Source organism: Thermobia domestica, chromosome 5 (genome assembly GCF_964235325.1).
Source record: "Thermobia domestica chromosome 5, izTheDome1.hap1.1, whole genome shotgun sequence".
Taxonomy (NCBI): Eukaryota; Metazoa; Arthropoda; class Insecta; order Zygentoma; family Lepismatidae; genus Thermobia; species Thermobia domestica.
The window spans coordinates 22,171,062-22,192,987 of record NC_137458.1 but is presented as its reverse complement, the minus strand read 5'-3'; the positions used below and the strand labels follow the sequence as shown (position 1 = coordinate 22,192,987).

Here is a 21,926-nt window from a genome sequence, read left to right as displayed (position 1 = left end):
GACCGTTTTTCGTGTTATGTTTTCATATTTTATTTAAATATTAATTTACATTTAAGAAAATCGATTTTGAGACAAAACTTGCGCAGAACTCCATAATGCGTTGTTGCCAAATTTGTACGTTTACTGTAGTAGTCACAATAAGAAAATTTCTGGATTCTAGCGTTGCAGTTCGAGAAGCGGAATTGCGGTAAGGGTCGAAAACTAATTTCACCATTAAGTATCCAAGTAGAATTCCATGATTACTTCCTTTATTATCTGGCATCAGTAAACACTCGACACTATCTGGCAACGCCACACTATTTAAGCAGCGCTTAGCATAGCACTGGGAACACCTAGTGATCCACGATCTGTCTGAGGCGTTTACCTGATGGTTGCGAAACCAAACCCAACGAGGGTTCAAATCCTACTGAAGAGCATGAAAGTGTTTGTTATAATAATTTCTTTGTTTTATTTTTACTTTTTAACCCTTTTGTACTACCTTGGGGTCCTTTTAGGATCCCAGAGATATTTAATGTACTATATCTCTTAAATGAACGTGAGTATCTAAAAGTCTGTTCTTGTATTTTGTCTCTTGTGTATATTAAATCTATTGAATACTAAACATTATTTCCTATTGTTTTGCTTTTATGTAAAAAAAAAAATGTTTACTACTGGGGTCGTAAAAGGACCCCAAGGTAATACCCATGTAATTAGCCGATTTTTTTTCTTCTTACCAAGCGAACAAAATTAGTAGTTTACATAGCCTAATGCTCAATAGATGTCAGTAACTATTACTATATTGTTCCCGAAAATAACTTCAATATTGACTTAATAAAGTGAGTTGGATGTGTAGCAAAATTAGGCTTATCCTACATTATGCTACACTGTTCGTGATCTTGTCTCTTTCTTCCTAAGGTTACTATTTGAAGCGATAGATAACTTGAAATCTGCTTACATTTTTTAACACCTTGTGAATAACAAAGTCTTTAATTTCACGGTTACTTGGAGCCGGAATGACTTGTCTTGACTATTATCAGTTCTAATTGTGCCTGTTATTTGGTGAAGCAATGTTGCCACACTTGGTACAATTGTACCAAATTCAGCCTTTTTTGTCATTCATCGGCCCGTTGGTACCACGCTGGCATTTTCAGCCACTTTTGTAAAAAAATTGGTACAATTCTACCCAATTCAGCACCATTTAACAAATACTGTGTATATATGTGTATTATGTATATGTGTGCTTCATTAGTTAGAAATAATAGATACCATTGTGACTTATAATTATTAAGAAAAAAATTGGCAAACTTAAAAAGGTAGGCAAACTTAAGTATATACATGTGATATACGGAAAACAGTTAGACGTCAGACATCCTGCAACGGCATGATGTAACATCTAAGGGCAGTGCCTATGTAGCATACGAATAACGTATGCTCCGTACTGATTTCTATTGTAAGCAAGGGGATACCGTATATTTGTACAGCGGGGGACACTTCTAAATGGTACACCTTAGCCGTAAATCTCCATATGGCTGTACCATTTAGAAGTGTCCCCCGCTGTACAATATACCGTTGTCCGGAGGACGGATTTTTCTCTGTGTAGGTCCTGCTCTTATTTTCTGTATTTTGCCTAGGGCTATTTTACAATAAAGGTTCAGTTTTTACTTTTTTTTTTTTTTAGTTGGTTACATGCGATGGACAAAGCTGCACATACGTCAGATGTTACGATAGTATGTTCCAAAGATGTTTCTATAAATAAATAAAATAGACTAAAATCTTTTTAGCAAATCGGTCTCTTTCCACCTTCATTAATGGTGAGGTTCTCCACATAAAGACAAAAACAGGGTGATTTTTTCCCAAGAAGTGTTTTCTCCTTTTCCAGCCGTGTAACGTAAGAAGCGGGATGTGTGCTTTAAAAAATTTCTATCTTTAATAAGTAAAAGAACTGTACAGGGGCGGACCAAGGGCCGGGTAAGCCGGGCGACTGCCTGGGGTGCCATAGTCAGAGACGACAAAACAATCCTCAAAAAGTATATTTTATAACGTGTTTTCTACTGATTTTTGGTTTATATACATGTAAAGTAGCGTCAATTACATCATCTTTTTTTTCCTTTTTGAAAAATGGGTTTAAAATATTAAAATCACTGTAATAAAATGTAAAATATAGGCTAGGACTAGGGGGCACAAAAAAGTCACTTTGTCTGGTGAAAATTATGCCTTGGTCCGTCCCTGAAACTGTATACTTTGTGAAACAAATTGTTCAAGTTGCGATTGTGAAATATATAAAGAAGATTAAGTTAGAAAGAATGTGTGAAATGTATAAAGAAGATTAAATTAGAAGGAATGATGAAGATTGGGCTATAACTGCTTGTGAGATTGAATTTTGCTATTACGCATGTAAATTGACAGAAATGTTGTCTAAGTCTTACGTACTCTGAAGGATAGCTAGAAATTTCGTTTCGTTATTTTGAACATTAATATGGTTTTTGTAAACGAAATTCTGTAAAAGCGTTTCAAATTGAAAGATTTTGCTTCCTCGGAGCATCTAGTGGCAACCAAATCCAACTATAGCGGCCATCAGTGATTCATGAAATGTAAAATCTGCGGTGGTAATACTGGTTAAGAATCTGGGACTACAGATTTGTAAAATGCACAGAAGAAATATGTAATGTTATTTCAAAACACAAAAGTTTAAGTATAGAAAAAAATATGGGTTCTTTAACCCTAACATGTATTACAGTGTCAAACACTGTTGCGCAAAGTATCTGCTCTGTACTATCATTCCATATGATGAAATATTCTGATTTCTGAAGGTAGTGTGCTAAATCAATGCATGACTATAAGGTAGCCTTCACACTAGGATTCTGTGAGACGCACGCGTGAGTTCCAGTTGCTATGTTTACATTGTATTAATTGTACGCCTTCACACATGCGCTTCGGTGCAAGTGAGCCGCGGCTCTGAGCTGCTATGAAGATAATCTCGCCAGTAGCTGGCTCGAGCAAGCTGCTGGCGGGAAAGGAAATAACACGCAGTCTTCAGTTGGAATAGAGAAAAATGTCTGGTGTTACTCTGATGAAATGCACACTTTATAGGCCCTACTATTACAAAACGAAGATGTAGAAATCCTGAAGTAATTGAAAAAAAATTCTTTCATCTTCTCTCAGTTTAGGAAACAGATTCTAAAACGAACATTCTTCCAGTCTTGATCGATTTATAGAATGAATCCACATTTTTCTATATCTTCATTTCCTTTTTTTCTTCTTGCAATTTATCGCCAAGATTAAAATTGCAGTTTATTCTGGCTCTAGCATGGCTTCCATTTTGGTATCAAGATCTTTTGAGCGGCTCAGAAGTATTCAATGCCTTCATACTACAGGTTCAAATGAGCAGCTCGCGCGAGTAACTCACAAGACCTTAGTGTGAAGGCAGGCTAAAATTGTCCCAAACCATGCCTACACGTAAGATGTGTGGCTTTATGATATATCAAGTTTTCCCCCCAAAATCTTTGCTTATGTACACTCATGTCCAAAATGACAGTCGCATATTTATAACTGTCTTCTTGTAAGAATATACTTTGATAATGATGTTGCAGGGCACTGCTTTTAATACTGATACTATGTGTATAATCGGCAAATGTATATTTGTGGTAAATTTCATAGGAAAAGAATTATAAATACGAAAATTAGAGTGAGTAAAACAAAATGTTGCTAAATGAACAAGAAAGTATTATTTTCGTTTTATTGTTGTTATTTACTGCTCTTTTGACATGAAATTTGCCACATACATGTCTTTGCCGATTGTACACATACTAACATTATAAGAAATACCAGGCGAATTCGTTATCAAATTATATTCCTACAACAACATATTTATAGATATGCGACAATAATTTTGGACGTGAGTGTACATAAGCAAAGATTTTTGGGGGAAAACTTCATCGCTGACACACCTGCTCCTTACGGACACATTCCTGCGCTGACTGAGTTAGATGCACTTCTTGCTTTTTAGTGGGCACTTAGTACAGGTCAGTTAGCAGTTTTTGCACAGTAGTTTTTATGGCGTATGTTACCACGCAGTATTTGTAACCATAACAGTTAAGTCTTACTAAAGTGAACCTGAATCAAGGAATGCAACTCCTTCCATAGGAAACAATGTCTCTAAAGGTCCTAAGAGTACATATCCTCAAGAAAGAACTAAATAGATCGGAACGTAACATATGGTTCCAGATTCTTAAACTGTACCACAGAAATTACAATACCCATTATATCAATATTTGGGAAATAAGAAACGAAAAGATTTTCCTCTATATTCATATTTATTGATTTAATTTTATATTTGCTACTATTATTATTAGTAGTATTAGTATTAATATATAAATTGCTATTCAATTTCAAACACCATGAACAATTCAATGCTCAATTGGTCAATAAGCAATTCATAGCTCAATATATTTGGTTTAAAAGTTATCTATACAGTATGGTGCTAAATTCGTTGTACAAAAGCAGAGGAGTGATTTCTGAGAGTTAAAAAAAAAAAAATCCTATAAACATAGGGCGAAAACCCCATCGTTTACGTGTTATAGGCTGCCGAAAACATGAAAAAATGACTTCTAAAGGTCCATAGCTCCAAAACTATGGAACCTACCGTAGTCGTCTCAAGACTTCACTTAGAATACTGAAATGCTTGCAAAACAAGGACTGGAACAGTTTATCTATCAAAAATCCGTGAAAAGTTTTCCATCGATTCAGTATAGATGCCACTTTTCTTCAGGAAGATCCTTCGGTTTGGGAAATGGATAGTAGGTACCAATCGGACAGGAATATTGTGAAGATCTGTATACTGCTCCGACTGTACTTGCTATATTAACGGGACAGAGTACTAAATAATTTTCAAAAGCTAACAATTTTTCTTTTGCCCGTTTTTCGTAAGTGGAAAGAGATAATGAAATGTAACTTACCACAATAATACATAATGTTATTCTACACATAAAAATATGAATCGCAGGAATTTTCAATGTTGCCATCCATAGAAATTACAGTGTGATCAGAATTTGAATTACCCAAAAATCTAGGTTAAGACAGCGACTAGAAAAATGAACTCAACGGTAATTGATTACTTATCAAGCTGTCTTTGTTCCTTGTTAACTACTTTTTAAATAATGCTTGTATTTATTTTGTAATGACTTATTTATTTTGTAATAACTTATGTAAGTTATTACAAAATAAATACAAACATTATTTAAAAAGTAGTTAACAAGAAACAAAGACAGCTTGATAAATAATCAATTACCGCTGAGTTCATTTTTCTAGTCGCTGCCTTAACCTAGATTTTTAGGTAATTCTAATTCTGGTCACATTGTAATTTCTATGGATGGCAACACTGAAAATTCTTGAGATTCATATTCTTAGGTGTAGAATAACATTATCTATTATTGTGATAAGTTACATTTTATTATCTCTTTCCATTTACGAAAAATGCGCAAAAGAAAAATGTTTAGTTTTCGAAAAATATTTAGTAGTCTGTTCCCTTAACGTGAACATATCGGAATAACGCCTGGAGAAACGCTGGTTCCACTTGAAATGTTCCAACCTTCGACTCTATTTGTTGACCTTAAAGTGATTCCAGATGGTCCTGGAAAAGAAAATGATATGTTCATAATCTCAATCCCTCCTTCATTTCCAGCCCCCTAAAAATAAGTGAATATAGAAAATATGCTTCTTCAATATTAATTACTTATATTAGTTAGTAAAATATTGCAGTGGACCATCGGTCATCGCAAACCACGGGTCTATTCTGTAACGGTGGTTTGCGATGAAATTATTTTTCCCATTTAAATTATTGTAAATACAATTAATCCGTTCCAGCCGTAGAAACATGGTATGTGTCTTCTATATTTTTAATTGTTTTCTCTGTGGTGAAGAACATAGAATGAAAATGAACTTATTCTAAAAGATAAACAAGTAACACTAAATTAAATTAAATACAACAGAAACGTACTTTACTTGGACACAGGGGTGTAGCCAGCAGGTTTATGTAGGGGGGCCCGTCGTTTTTGAGGGGGGGCCAGCTACAAAGCCAAAAGAAATTATGTTGCAGCTAGTGTTTTTGAGGCCTGAAAAAACCGGCAAATTTTTGTTTCCTTCCGGGAAACTAAAAAACTGGTTTCTAGATTATTATTATTATTATTATTATTATTATTATTATTATTATTATTATTATTATTATTATTATTATTATTATTATTATTGCTTTTTGTCCATAAATTATATTGCAGGTAGTTTTTATTATTTTTAACCAATAATTATTGTCCCGGACCAAACGTTATACGTTTGTGCATAACTATTTTAGTTTAAGCCCTTGTACACAGAACCTATCTACATAAGGCTGATTTTCTTTGAAATTTTACTTATTTTCTTTAAGATTTCCTGACAAAAATAATTTGTTATTATTTGTGACTAAAAAAAAACATAATTATTTTATTAACATCCATGTCTCATTTCCTGTTCTAGGGGCCGTCCACATATTACGTAACGCTATTTTTGACCAATTTTTACCCCCTCCCTCCTGCTTGTCACACTTCGTAACGCAAGGCCGAACCCCTCCCCTTTGTTATGTAGCACTTTTTGATCTTTGTTTTTTTTTTCATTATTTTGATTATTTTAGGGGTTATTACAATAAAAAAACTATTTTTAATGGTAGAACTTTTTATTACAAAATGCTTATATTATTGTGAATATATTTGTAGCGTTTTTCGCCAACAAATCAAAGTATTAGAAAATGGTAGACTCATAATAATCTTTTATCCCCATAAGGTTGTTTAATTAACAATCCTAATTCTTCAAAATTACTGTCAAAACTACTACATCCCCAAGGAGATTGCACCCATCATTTTAGGTCACTGGTGATTGGCAAGGAGAAAGTACTGCGGAAGATGCAGTTAAAACAGGATTTAAAGAAATAACATCGACCCCTTCTTCCGAGATCCAGGATGCTTCGTGCATTTGAAGTTCGCCAGTGTTAACGATGCAGAGTTCTGTTCCTCGTCGACCACAGATTCGAAGTGGCTGCACACGTGAATAAACAGGGACATCTAGTTTGTAAACAAGCTTTCGAGCATCTTCTTTGGACTTCGGACTTCAGTTTACCACTTTACAAATTCTTTTTTCCTAAATCAGTGCGAGAATGCGAATAAACTCGATTTCGTCTGAAATATTCAAATCCAAAAATAATAATAAAAAGTAGTACGACATTAATATCCGACGAATTTGGTTTTTAATATCTTTAGGTCTGCAAATCGTGCATTGTTTCGTCGCGGAAAATATTTCACACACACACACAAAAGTTTCTTCTGTTTCACATGCGAAACTTCTTCGAAGAAAAGAGTGGGTAATGATTCGAATCAGTACTTTTAAATAACATTCTCAGAAATAGCAATACAAGTGGGAACGCGAAGGAATTTTAAAGCGGTGGTTACGATCACTAACAACTAACTCCAGAAAAGTGTGTGACGTAAATGCAATGCTACGATAGCCACAAAACGGAGTTTCATTGTATTGTAATACACACAGGGTTCTTCACCAGTCATGCTGGAGTCTAGTGCATCTTCGAATAACTTCTGTATGATTCAACTTATATAGGCCATAGTTCGCAACTTTCCGAAATAATGTAATTATTTATTTATCTATCTATATATACAGGGTAAACGGTAACTATGTGGACGAACTTGGACGGGTGATAGTACATCTTAAAAAAAGCAAAAAAGTCCTAGTGAACATGGGGGAAATTCCGTCCCGTTTAGGAATGACAGACTGTTGAAAACGTGGGAACATGAACTTCAGAGACCAACAGCTTAAAAACAATACATCGTGAAGAGTGCGGTTAAAAATGTCACTTAGAAAGTCATACCTACTCTATTGAAAAATGCATATTTGAAAACGCAGCTACGTGTGCACACGGGATTAACAACGTGTGACACTTCTTTCCTTTACAGCATTTCCGGGAATCCCTCCGTTCCTTTGGGGAATTCCGTGCGCACGCATAGCTGCGTTTCCAAACATGCATTTTTCAACAGAGTAGGTATGACTTGCTAAGTGACGTTTTCAACCGCACTCTCTATGATGTATTGTTTTTAAGCTGTTGGCCTTTGAAGTTCACGTTCTCACGCTTTCGACACTCTGTCACTCCTAAACGGGCCGGAATTTATCCCATGTTCACTACGACTTTTTTTTTTTTTTGCTTCTTGTTAGATGTACTATCACCCGCCCAAATTTGTCCACGTAGTTACTGTTCACCCTATATATATATATATATATACATATATATATATATATATATATATATATATATATATATATATAATGAAATGACTACATTTGTAACAAGTCTTGAGCCACCCGACTGATTTCGATTAAATTTTCAACGCAGATGAGGTTCAAGCCTGGAATGGTTTTTATAGCTTCACTTTGAAGGTGCACTTTGAAGAGAAGGGGAAGATTTACAAAAATGATCGAAAATGACCAATATTAATGTGGAATCATAGTTTTCGGAGTGGCTGATATGAACAGTGCCACTTCCGATCCCGTTTAAATCCAAATTCAGTCCCCATTAGTACTCCTACGTGGGATGGTGACATGTAAACGCGTGTCAAGTTAGACCAACCACCAACACCAAAACGACCGGAACATATCTCAGAATTATGGGCTATTTATGGGCTAATTAGTTGCTCTAATCCCAATTTTTGGGCTCCTACTGTTTAGCGGGAAATCGGATTCAAAGTGGGCGAGTCCAGCTTGATATCAAGCTAGAACCCCCCATATGGTTAGAATGGTCCGATCGAAAAAATTCAAACGTCAGAATTATGGGCTATTTATGGGCTAATTAGTTGCTCTAATCCCTATTTTTGGGCTCCTACTGTTTAGCGGGAAATCAGATTCAAAATGGGCGAGTCCAGCTTTATATCAAGCTAGAACCCCCCATATTGTTAGAATGGTCCGATCGAAAAAATTCAAACGCCAGAATTATGGGCTATTTATGGGCTAATTAGTTGCTCTAATCCCAATTTTTGGGCTCCTACTGTTTAGCGGGAAATCGGACTCAAAGTGGGCGAGTCCAGCTTGATATCAACCTAGAACCCCCCATATGGTTAGAATGGTCCGATCGAAAAAAATAAAACGCCAGAATTATGGGCTATTTATGGGCTAATTAGTTGCTCTAATCCCAATTTTTGGGCTCCTACTGTTTAGAGGGAAATCAGATTCAAAATGGGCGAGTCCAGCTTTATATCAAGCTAGAACCCCCCATATTGTTAGAATGGTCCGATCGAAAAAATTCAAACGCCAGAATTATGGGCTATTTATGGGCTAATTAGTTGCTTTAATCCCAATTTTTGGGCTCCTACTGTTTAGCGGGAAATCGGATTCAAAGTGGGCGAGTCCAGCTTGATATCAAGCTAGAACCCCCCATATGGTTAGAATGGTCCGATCGAAAAAATTCAAACGCCAGAATTATGGGCTATTTATGGGCTAATTAGTTGCTCTAATCCCAATTTTTGGGCTCCTGCTGTTTAGCGGGAAATCGGATTCAAAATGAGCGAGTCTAGCTGATATCAAGCTAGAAGCCCCCATACGGTTACGGTTAGAATGACCCGATCGAAAAAATTCAAACGCCAGAATCATGGGCTATTTATGGGCTAATTAGTTGCTCTAATCTCAATTTGTAAGGCTCCTACCGTTCTGCGGGAAATCAGATTCAAAATGAGCAAGTCTAGCTTGATATCAAGCTAGAACCCCCCATACGGTTACGGTTACAATGATCCGATCGAAAAAATTCAAACGCCAGAATTATGGGCTATTTATGGGCTAATTAGTTGCTCTAATTCCAATTTTTGGGCTCCTACTGTTTAGCGGAAAATCGGATTCAAAATAGGCGAGTCTAGCTTGATATGAAGCTAGAACCTCCCATACGGTTACGGTTAGAATGGTTCGATCGAAAAAATTCAAACGCCAGAATTATGGGCTATTTATGGGGTAATTAGTTGCTCTAATCCCAATTTTTGGGCTCCTACTGTTTAGCGGGAAATTGGATTCAAAATGGACGCGTCTAGCTTGATACCAAGTTAGAACCCCCATACGGTTAAAATGATCCCATCGAAAAAATTCGAACGCCAGAATTATGGGCTATTTATGGGCTAATTAGTTGTTTTAATCCCAATTTTTGGGTTCATGCTGTTTAGCGGGAAATCGGATTCAAAATGAGCGAGTCTATCTTGATGTCAAGCTAGAACTCCCCATGCGGCTAAAATAATCCGATCGAAATAAATCAAACACCAGAATCATGGGCTATTTATGGGTTAATTAGTTGCTCTAATCCCTATTTTTGGGCTTCTACTTTCTAGCGGGAAATCGGATTCAAAATGAGCGAGTCTAGCTTGATATCAAGGTAGAACAATCAATATGGTCACGGTTAGAATGGTACGATCAAAAAAATTCAAACGCCAGAATTATGGTCTATTAATGGGCTAATTAGTTGTTCTATTCCTAATTTTTGGGCTCCTACTGGTTAGTGGGAAATCGGATTCAAAATGGGCGGGTCCAGCTTGATATCAAGCTAGAACCCCCCATATGGTTAGAATGGTCCGATCGAAAAAAATTCAAAACGCCAGAATTATGGGCTATTTATGGGCTAATTAGTTGCTCTAATCCCAATTTTTGGGCTCCTACTGTTTAGCGGGAAATCAGATTCAAAATGGGCGAGTCCAGCTTGATATCAAGCTAGAACCCCCCATATTGTTAGAATGATCCGATCGAAAAGATTCAAACGCCAGATTTATGGGCTGTTTATGCGCTAATTGGTTGCTCTAATTTCAATTTTTGGGCTCCTATTGTTTAGTGGGAAATCGTATTTAAAATGGGCGAGTCTAACTTGATATCAAGCTAGATCCCCCAATATGGTTACGGTTAGAATGGTCCGATCGAAAAAATTCAAACGCCAGGATTATGGGCTATTTATGGGTTAATGAGTTGCTGTTATTCTATTTCTTGGATCCTAATGTTTAGCGGGAATTCGGAAACAAAACACGCGAGTCTAGCTTGACATCAAGCTAGAACCTCCGATTCGGTAACAATGGTCCGATCCAAAAAAACTCAAACGCCGGAATTATGGGCTATTTTTGGGTTAATTGGTACTCTAATTCCGAGTTTGGGGCTGCTACCGTTTAGCAGGAGTTCTTCATCAAATTGTAGGATTTGGCTTAACTTCTAGCTATAAACCTAGTGCTATAAATAATCAAATAATTAAAATGCCGGAATTATGGTTTATTTGTTTTCTAATTATTTCCTCTAATGTCGATTTTAGTTCTTCTATCGTTCGCAAGAAATCTCATGCAAGATTGGTAATGATTTCTAGATAACGTGGGATGATAGTTGCAAAGTTGCAGTGAGAAAACGTCGATATCTATTAACTGAAAATTGATTTTTTTGCATTCTCCGCGAATGCAGATATATATCTCTACTAATAAATTTATGAATTGTCTTTTCACGTTTATATGTTCAGTATGTTTGGATGTGAGTAGTGTATATATAGAATTTATATGGTGAAATATCATATTTAGTAGTAGAGATATTGATTTACATTTGCGGAGAGTGCAAATAAATCAATTTTCAGTTAATAAACATCGATGTTTTCTCACTGCAACTTTGAAAGTATCATCCCAACTTATCTAAAAATCAATACCAATCTTGCTTGAGATTTCTTGCTAACGATAGAAGAAAAAACACGACATTAGAGCAACAATTTAGCAATACAAATAACCCATAATTCCGACGTTTTAATTCTTTTGATCGGAGTGTTATACCCCTAGGTTTATAACAACAAGTTAAGCCAAATCTCACAATTTGATAAGGAATTCCTGCTAAAACGTAGCAGCCCCAAACTCGGAATTACAGCATCAATTAGAACATAAATAGCCCATATTTCTGACGTTTGATTTTCGATTCGAGATGTCTAACCTTATGGAAAGTTTTTACTTAATGTCAAGCTAGACTCGCAAAATTTGATTCCGATTTCCCACAAAAAGGTAGGAGCCCAAAAATTGGGATTAGAGCAACTAATTAGCCCATAAATAGCCCATAACTCTAGCATTTGAACTTTTTTGATTGGACCATTTTAACCGTATGGGGGGCTTCTAGCTTGATATCAAGCTGCACTCGAACATTTTGAATCCGATTTGCCGCTAAACAGTAGGAGCCCAAAAATTGGGATTAGAGCAATTAATTAGCCCATAAATAGCCCAAAATTCTGGCACTTGAACGTTTTCGATCGGACCATTCTAAACGTAATCATATGAGGGATTCTAGCTTGATACCAAGTTAGACTCGCCCAATTTAAATCCGATTTCCCACTAAACAATAGGAGCCCAAAAATTGGGATTAGATCAAGTGAGTAGCCCATTAATAGCCCATAATTCTGGCGTTTGAATTTTCTCGATCGGACCATTTTAACCGTAACCATATTGGGGGTTCTAGCTTGATATCAAGCTAGACTCGTCTATTTTGAATCCGATTTCCCACTAAACAATAGGAGCCCAAAAATTGGTATTAGAACAACTAATTAGCCCATAAAAAGCTCATAATTCTGCCGTTTGAATTTTTTCGATCGGACCATTTTAACCGTAACCATATTGGGGGTTCTAGCTTGATATCAAGTTAGACTCCCCCGTTTTAAATCCGATTTCCTACTAAACAATAGGAGAACAAAATTTGGGATTAAAGTAAATAAGTAGTCCATAGTTATCCCATAATTCTGTCGTTTGAATTTTTTCGATCGGACCATTCTAACCGTAACCGCGTGACAGGTTCTAGCTTGATATCAAGCTAGACTCGTCTATATTGAATCCGATTTCCCACTAAACAGTAGGAACCCAAAAATTGGGATTAGAGCAACTAATTAGCCCATAAATAGCCCATATTTCTGGCGTTTGAATTTTTTCGATCGGATCACTTTAACCGCATGGGGGGGTTCTAGTTTGGTATCAAGCTAGACTCGCCCATTTTGAATCCGATTTCCCGCTAAACAGTTGAAGCCCAAAAATTGGGATTAGAGCAACTACTTAGCCCATAAATAGCCTATAATTCTGCCGTTTGGTTTTTTTCGATCGTACCATTCTAACCGTAACCATATTGGGTGTTCTAGCTTGATATCAAGTTAGACTCGCCCATTTTAAGTCCGATTTCCCACTAAACAATAGGAGCCCAAAATTGGGATTGAGCAAATAAGTAGACCTTAAACAGACCATAATTCTGGCGTTTGAATTTTTTCGATCGGAACATTTTAACCATATGGGAGGTTCTTGCTTGGTATCAAGCTAGAATCGCCCATTTTGGATCCGATTTCCCGCTAAACAGTAGGAGCCAAAAATTGGGATTAGAGCAACTAATTAGCCCATAAATAGCCCATAATTCTGGCGTTTGAATTTTTCGATCGGACCATTCTAACCATATGGGGGGTTCTAGCTTGATATCAAGCTGGACTCGGCCCACTTTGAATCTGATTTCCCGCTACACAGTAGGAGCCCAAAAATTGGGATTAGAGCAACTAATTAGCCCATAAATAGCCCATAATTCTGGCGTTTTGAATTTTTCGATCGGACCATTCTAACCATATTGGGGGTTCTAGCTTGATATCAAGCTGGACTCGCCCAATTTTGAGTCCGATTTCCCGCTAAACAGTAAAAGCCCAAAAATTGGGATTAGAGCAACTAATTAGCCCATAAATAGTTCATAATTCTGGCGTTTGAATTTTTCCGATCGGAACATTTTAACCCTGTGGGAGGTTCTAGCTTGATATCAAGTTAGACCACCCATTTTTAATCAGATTTCCCACTAAACAATAGAAGCCCAAAATTGGGATTAAAGCAACTAATTAGCCCAAAAAATATCCCATATTTCTGACGTTTGAATTTTTTCGATCGGACCATTCTAGCCGTAACCATATTGTGCTTCTAGTTTGATATCAAGTTAGACTCGCCCATTTTAAGTCCGATTTCCCACTAAACAATAGGAGCCCAAAAATTGGTATTAGAGCAAATAAGTAGTCCATTAATAGCCCATAATTTTGGCGTTTGAATTTTTTCCATCGGACCATTCTAACCATATTGGGGGTTCTAGCTTGATATCAAGCTGGACTCGCCCACTTTGAATCTGATTTCCCGCTAAACAGTAGGAGCCCAAAAATTGGGATTAGAGCAACTAATTAGCCCATAAATAGCCCATAATTCTGGCGTTTGAATTTTTTTGATCGGACCATTCTTACCATATGGGCGGTTCTAGCTTGATATCAAGCTGGACTCCCTTACTTTGAATCCGATTTCCCGCTAAACAGTAGGAGCCCAAAAATTGGGATTAGAGCAACTAATTAGCCCATCAAGCTAATGGGGGGTTCTAGCTTGATATCAAGTTGGACTCGCTCACTTTGAATCCGATTTCCCGCTAAACAGTAGGAGCCCAAAAATTGGAATTAGAGCAACTAATTAGCCCATAAATAGCCCATAATTCTGGCGTTTGAATTTTTCGATCGGACCATTCTAACCATATTGGGGGTTCTAGCTTGATATCAAGCTGGACTCGCCCACTTTGAATCTGATTTCCCGCTAAACAGTAGGAGCCCAAAAATTGGGATTAGAGCAACTAATTAGCCCATAAATAGCCCATAATTCTGGCGTTTGAATTTTTCGATCGGACCATTCTAACCATATTGGGGGTTCTAGCTTGATATCAAGCTGGACTCGCCCACTTTGAGTCCGATTTCCCGCTAAACAGTAAGAGCCCAAAAATTGGGATTAGAGCAACTAATTAGCCCATAAATAGCCCATAATTCTGGCGTTTGAATTTTTTCGATCGGACCATTCTAACCATATTGGGGGTTCTAGCTTGATATCAAGCTGGACTCGCCCACTTTGAATCCGATTTCCCGCTAAACAGTAGGAGCCCAAAAATTGGGATTAGAGCAACTAATTAGCCCATAAATAGCCCATAATTCTGGCGTTTGAATTTTTTCGATCGGACCATTCTAACCATATGGGAGGTTCTAGCTTGATATCAAGCTGGACTCGCCCACTTTGAATCCGATTTCCCGCTAAACAGTAGGAGCCCAAAAATTGGGATTAGAGCAACTAATTAGCCCATAAATAGCCCATAATTCTGGCGTTTGAATTTTTTCGATCGGACCATTCTAACCATATTGGGGGTTCTAGCTTGATATCAAGCTGGACTCGCCCACTTTGAATCCGATTTCCCGCTAAACAGTAGGAGCCCAAAAATTGGGATTAGAGCAACTAATTAGCCCATAAATAGCCCATAATTCTGGCGTTTGAATTTTTTCGATCGGACCATTCTAACCATATGGGAGGTTCTAGCTTGATATCAAGCTGGACTCGCCCACTTTGAATCCGATTTCCCGCTAAACAGTAGGAGCCCAAAAATTGGGATTAGAGCAACTAATTAGCCCATAAATAGCCCATAATTCTGGCGTTTGAATTTTTTCGATCGGACCATTCTAACCATATTGGGGGTTCTAGCTTGATATCAAGCTGGACTCGCCCACTTTGAATCCGATTTCCCGCTAAACAGTAGGAGCCCAAAAATTGGGATTAGAGCAACTAATTAGCCCATAAATAGCCCATAATTCTGGCGTTTGAATTTTTTTGATCGGACAATTCTAACCATATGTGCGGTACTAGCTTGATATCAAGCTGGACTCCCTTACTTTGAGTCCGATTTCCCGCTAAACAGTAGGAGCCCAAAAATTGGGATTAGAGCAACTAATTAGCCCATCAAGCTAATGGGGGGTTCTAGCTTGATATCAAGTTGGACTCGCCCACTTTGAATCCGATTTCCCGCTAAACAGTAGGAGCCCAAAAATTGGGATTAGAGCAACTAATTAGCCCATAAATAGCCCATAATTCTGGCGTTTGAATTTTTTCGATCGGACCATTCTAACCATATTGGGGGTTCTAGCTTGATATCAAGCTGGACTCGCCCAATTTTGAGTCCGATTTCCCGCTAAACAGTAAAAGCCCAAAAATTGGGATTAGAGCAACTAATTAGCCCATAAATAGTTCATAATTCTGGCGTTTGAATTTTTCCGATCGGAACATTTTAACCCTGTGGGAGGTTCTAGCTTGATATCAAGTTAGACCACCCATTTTTAATCAGATTTCCCACTAAACAATAGAAGCCCAAAAATTGGGATTAAAGCAACTAATTAGCCCAAAAAATATCCCATATTTCTGACGTTTGAATTTTTTCGATCGGACCATTCTAGCCGTAACCATATTGTGCTTCTAGTTTGATATCAAGTTAGACTCGCCCATTTTAAGTCCGATTTACCACTAAACAATAGGAGCCCAAAAATTGGTATTAGAGCAAATAAGTAGTCCATTAAAAGCCCATAATTTTGGCGTTTGAATTTTTTCCATCGGACCATTCTAACCATATTGGGGGTTCTAGCTTGATATCAAGCTGGACTCGCCCACTTTGAATCTGATTTCCCGCTAAACAGTAGGAGCCCAAAAATTGGGATTAGAGCAACTAATTAGCCCATAAATAGCCCATAATTCTGACGTTTGAATTTTTTCGATCGGACCATTCTAACCATATAGGCGGTTCTAGCTTGATATCAAGCTGGACTCCCTTACTTTGAATCCGATTTCCCGCTAAACAGTAGGAGCCCAAAAATTGGGATTAGAGCAACTAATTAGCCCATCAAGCTAATGGGGGGTTCTAGCTTGATATCAAGTTGGACTCGCTCACTTTGAATCCAATTTCCCGCTAAACAGTAGGAGCCCAAAAATTGGGATTAGAGCAACTAATTAGCCCATAAATAGCCCATAATTCTGGCGTTTGAATTTTTCGATCGGACCATTCTAACCATATTGGGGGTTCTAGCTTGATATCAAGCTGGACTCGCCCACTTTGAATCTGATTTCCCGCTAAACAGTAGGAGCCCAAAAATTGGGATTAGAGCAACTAATTAGCCCATAAATAGCCCATAATTCTGGCGTTTGAATTTTTCGATCGGACCATTCTAACCATATTGGGGGTTCTAGCTTGATATCAAGCTGGACTCGCCCACTTTGAGTCCGATTTCCCGCTAAACAGTAAGAGCCCAAAAATTGGGATTAGAGCAACTAATTAGCCCATAAATAGCCCATAATTCTGTCGTTTGAATTTTTTGGATCGGACCATTCTAACCATATTGGGGGTTCTAGCTTGATATCAAGCTGGACTCGCCCACTTTGAATCCGATTTCCCGCTAAACAGTAGGAGCCCAAAAATTGGGATTAGAGCAACTAATTAGCCCATAAGTAGCCCATAATTCTGGCGTTTGAATTTTTTCGATCGGACCATTCTAACCATATGGGAGGTTCTAGCATGATATCAAGCTGGACTCGCCCACTTTGAATCCGATTTCCCGCTAAACAGTAGGAGCCCAAAAATTGGGATTAGAGCAACTAATTAGCCCATAAATAGCCCATAATTCTGGCGTTTGAATTTTTTCGATCGGACCATTCTAACCATATTGGGGGTTCTAGCTTGATATCAAGCTGGACTCGCCCACTTTGAATCCGATTTCCCGCTAAACAGTAGGAGCCCAAAAATTGGGATTAGAGCAACTAATTAGCCCATAAATAGCCCATAATTCTGGCGTTTGAATTTTTTCGATCGGACCATTCTAACCATATGGGAGGTTCTAGCTTGATATCAAGCTGGACTCGCCCACTTTGAATCCGATTTCCCGCTAAACAGTAGGAGCCCAAAAATTGGGATTAGAGCAACTAATTAGCCCATAAATAGCCCATAATTCTGGCGTTTGAATTTTTTCGATCGGACCATTCTAACCATATGGGGGGTTCTAGCTTGATATCAAGCTGGACTCGCCCACTTTGAATCCGATTTCCCGCTAAACAGTAGGAGCCCAAAAATTGGGATTAGAGCAACTAATTAGCCCATAAATAGCCCATAATTCTGGCGTTTGAATTTTTTTGATCGGACCATTCTAACCATATGGGCGGTTCTAGCTTGATATCAAGCTGGACTCCCTTACTTTGAGTCCGATTTCCCGCTAAACAGTAGGAGCCCAAAAATTGGGATTAGAGCAACTAATTAGCCCATCAAGCTAATGGGGGGTTCTAGCTTGATATCAAGTTGGACTCGCTCACTTTGAATCCGATTTCCCGCTAAACAGTAGGAGCCCAAAAATTGGGATTAGAGCAACTAATTAGCCCATAAATAGCCCATAATTCTGGCGTTTGAATTTTTCGATCGGACCATTCTAACCATATTGGGGGTTCTAGCTTGATATCAAGGTGGACTCGCCCACTTTGAATCTGATTTCCCGCTAAACAGTGGGAGCCCAAAAATTGGGATTAGAGCAACTAATTAGCCCATAAATAGCCCATAATTCTGGCGTTTGAATTTTTCGATCGGACCATTCTAACCATATTGGGGGTTCTGGCTTGATATCAAGCTGGACTCGCCCACTTTGAGTCCGATTTCCCGCTAAACAGTAAAAGCCCAAAAATTGGGATTAGAGCAACTAATTAGCCCATAAATAGCCCATAATTCTGGCGTTTGAATTTTTTCGATCGGACCATTCTAACCATATGGGGGGTTCTAGCTTGATATCAAGCTGGACTCGCCCACTTTGAATCCGATTTCCCGCTAAACAGTAGGAGCCCAAAAATTGGGATTAGAGCAACTAATTAGCCCATAAATAGCCCATAATTCTGGCGTTTGAATTTTTTCGATCGGACCATTCTAACAATATGGGGGGTTCTAGCTTGATATTAAGCTGGACTCGCCCACTTTGAATCCGATTTCCCGCTAAACAGTAGGAGCCCAAAAATTGGGATTAGAGCAACTAATTAGCCCATAAATAGCCCATAATTCTGGCGTTTGAATTTTTTCGATCGGACCATTCTAACCATATGGGGGGTTCTAGCTTGATATCAAGCTGGACTCGCCCACTTTGAATCCGATTTCCCGCTAAACAGTAGGAGCCCAAAAATTGGGATTAGAGCAACTAATTAGCCCATAAATAGCCCATAATTCTGAGATATGTTCCGGTCGTTTTGGTGTTGGTGGTTGGTCTAACTTGACACGCGTGACATGTAAAAATAATTGAAAATTACCGATTAATTGAAATCCATACTGAAAAACGTTGTTTTTCACCACATTTTTCATCTGATATAAATATGATTTTAAAAAAATACTAGTTACAGCATATAAAAAATATGATGCAGGCCTACTTACAAATCAATTTAGTACCATTGTTTTATGGTAGTATTTACAGTAACTTGTTGAAACGTTTGTCTTCAAAGTGTCAAATATAACTCGCAATAAATTGTGTAATCTGCTGTAAAAAAAATTAAACCATACTGTTTTCCGATAGGTATAAGGAGCAGATACCATACTATTTTTCGATTAGTATAGTAAAATCGTATTTTTCCATACTGTTTTACCGTAAATTATTAATTATATGTAAACGTTGTTATTTTTAAGTGACTGAAGCGAGGTAATTTTACAATAATGTTTTAAAAGCTGGTCATTTGGGGGGGCAGGAAATCATTTGGGGGGGGCTGGCCCCGATGGGCCCCCCATGGCTACACCCCTGCTTGGACACCTCAAGAATTTATTGTTCACAACCAAACTGATTTTCTCAGGATTAACAATGTCTTATCACAGTTGATCTACGTTAACAAAACATCCCACGAAATATAACAACACGCTGTTCCGTCTTTAAAAGCTCCAATCCTATTCAGATGACGATTATGCGCGATTGTCTTTGTAGTTCGGTCCTCCATGAGTATTAACTACAAAGACAATAAATGAAAATCGTCTAACGTTCAGTGCTGCCAACTACCACGTTCAGTGCTGGCAACTTACTAGAACAGAAATGGCGGGCGTTTCAAAAATTGCGTTCTTTTTATGGGAACCCTATATGTGTTGAAAGGAAACTATTGCAATATTTTTTAATGAAAAACAAATATAGGACATTTTCTACTGTGAAAATTGATGACTTTGGTGTGGGTGACCCGAGTTCGGTTTCTAGCAGGATCTCATGGGGTTCGAATTCCAATTTAAGCAGGAGATCCACATCTCATATAGCCTCGCTGCTGAAAGGGACGCTAAACTCAAATCAATTATCCTCAACTTAGGCAAAAAGAACTCTGGGACCGTTAGACCTTTACAAAAACAAGATTTGTATAAATCATAAGTTGCGGCAGTAAGAAGTGTAAACATCAAATTAATATTATCCGAACTAAACTTGGCTTCCCTTTATGTAAAATAACATGCAATTCAACTTATAATTCGATTTGTAGTATAACTAATATTTGCATTTGTGGTTTATTTGCATATGCGTACAATAAAACTTCGCGTATGACTTTAGGCTTTTTAAATCGATTTTCGGAGCGTGCGATCTTTCTAAGAATTGAGAGAAAACTTAAACCGGGACAAGGAAACTTCTACTTAACTTGGTTAGCACCACCAATAATATTTGTGCATTAGGACAGTGATGCTAACCAGTGGGGAAAAAATCCATTTTGTGGGATTTTTTTTATATTTAATTTTTCCAATAGGGACAGGGCCGGATTTAGGGGGCTGCACTGGTGCACGTGCACCCCGCTTCGTTGTCAATATACACTATATAAAATGAGAAGCTAGTTGTGAAAAAAGCAACATTTTCCGAAACTTTCTGCCATCAGGTTTCTTTTGGGGCTTGAAACAAAACAGAACTTTGCAAAAAAACAATAATTAAAGTTGATTTTTTGAAGATTGAAGGAAAAGGATTCACCAAGGAAAACAATATAACACTTGTCAAGTAGAGAATAAAACAAGCAAGGAGGAGAGAATATTTTTCTCTTGCATATAACAATAATTGAAGTTGATTTTTTGAAGATTGAAGGAAAAGGATTCACCAAGGAAAACAATATAACACTTGTCAAGTAGAGAATAAAACAAGCAAGGAGGAGAGAATATTTTTCTCTTGCATATAACAATAATTGAAGTTGATTTTTTGAAGGTTGAAGGAAAAGGATTCACCAAGGAAAACAATATAACACTTGTGAAGTAGAGAATAAAACAAGCAAGGAGGAGAGAATATTTTTCTCTTGCATATAACAATAATTGAAGTTGATTTTTTGAAGGTTGAAGGAAAAGGATTCACCAAGGAAAACAATATAACACTTGTCAAGTAGAGAATAAAACAAGCAAGGAGTAGAGAATATTTTTCTCTTGCATATAACAATAATTGAAGTTGATTTTTTGAAGGTTGAAGGAAAAGGATTCACCAAGGAAAACAATATAACACTTGTCAAGTAGAAATAAAACAAGCAAGGAGGAGAGAATATTTTTCTCTTGCATATAACAATAATTGAAGTTGATTTTTTGAAGGTTGAAGGAAAAGGATTCACCAAGGAAAACAATATAACACTTGTCAAGTAGAGAATAAAACAAGCAAGGAGGAGAGAATATTTTTCTCTTGCATATAACAATAATTGAAGTTGATTTTTTGAAGGTTGAAGGAAAAGGATTCACCAAGGAAAACAATATAACACTTGTCAAGTAGAAATAAAACAAGCAAGGAGGAGAGAATATTTTTCTCTTGCATATAACAATAATTGAAGTTGATTTTTTGAAGGTTGAAGGAAAAGGATTCACCAAGGAAAACAATATAACACTTGTCAAGTAGAGAATAAAACAAGCAAGGAGTAGAGAATATTTTTCTCTTGCATATAACAATAATTCAAGTTGATTTTTTGAAGGTTGAAGGAAAAGGATTCACCAAGGAAAACAATATAACACTTGTGAAGTAGAGAATAAAACAAGCAAGGAGGAGAGAATATTTTTCTCTTGCATATAACAATAATTGAAGTTGATTTTTTGAAGATTGA

General features: G+C 37.3%; 2 long non-coding RNA genes across 3 annotated transcripts in view; one reads left to right on the top strand and one right to left on the bottom strand.

Annotated features, from left to right (window-relative positions):
* Positions 1–21,926, bottom strand: part of LOC145684602 (uncharacterized) — a 154,546-nt gene that overhangs the window by 90,493 nt on the left and 42,127 nt on the right. Inside the window, exon 2 of one of the 2 annotated variants that reach the window (XR_014131334.1) lies at positions 4,284–5,608. The exons of the other annotated variant lie outside the window; for it this stretch is intronic. This is a non-coding gene — a long non-coding RNA (uncharacterized LOC145684602). Of the gene's footprint in view, positions 1–4,283; positions 5,609–21,926 lie in introns of those variants that run through there. 2 annotated transcript variants of the gene reach the window in all.
* The window catches only part of LOC145684603 (uncharacterized), a 91,211-nt gene that overhangs the window by 32,445 nt on the left and 36,840 nt on the right, over positions 1–21,926 (top strand). The window lies entirely within an intron of this gene.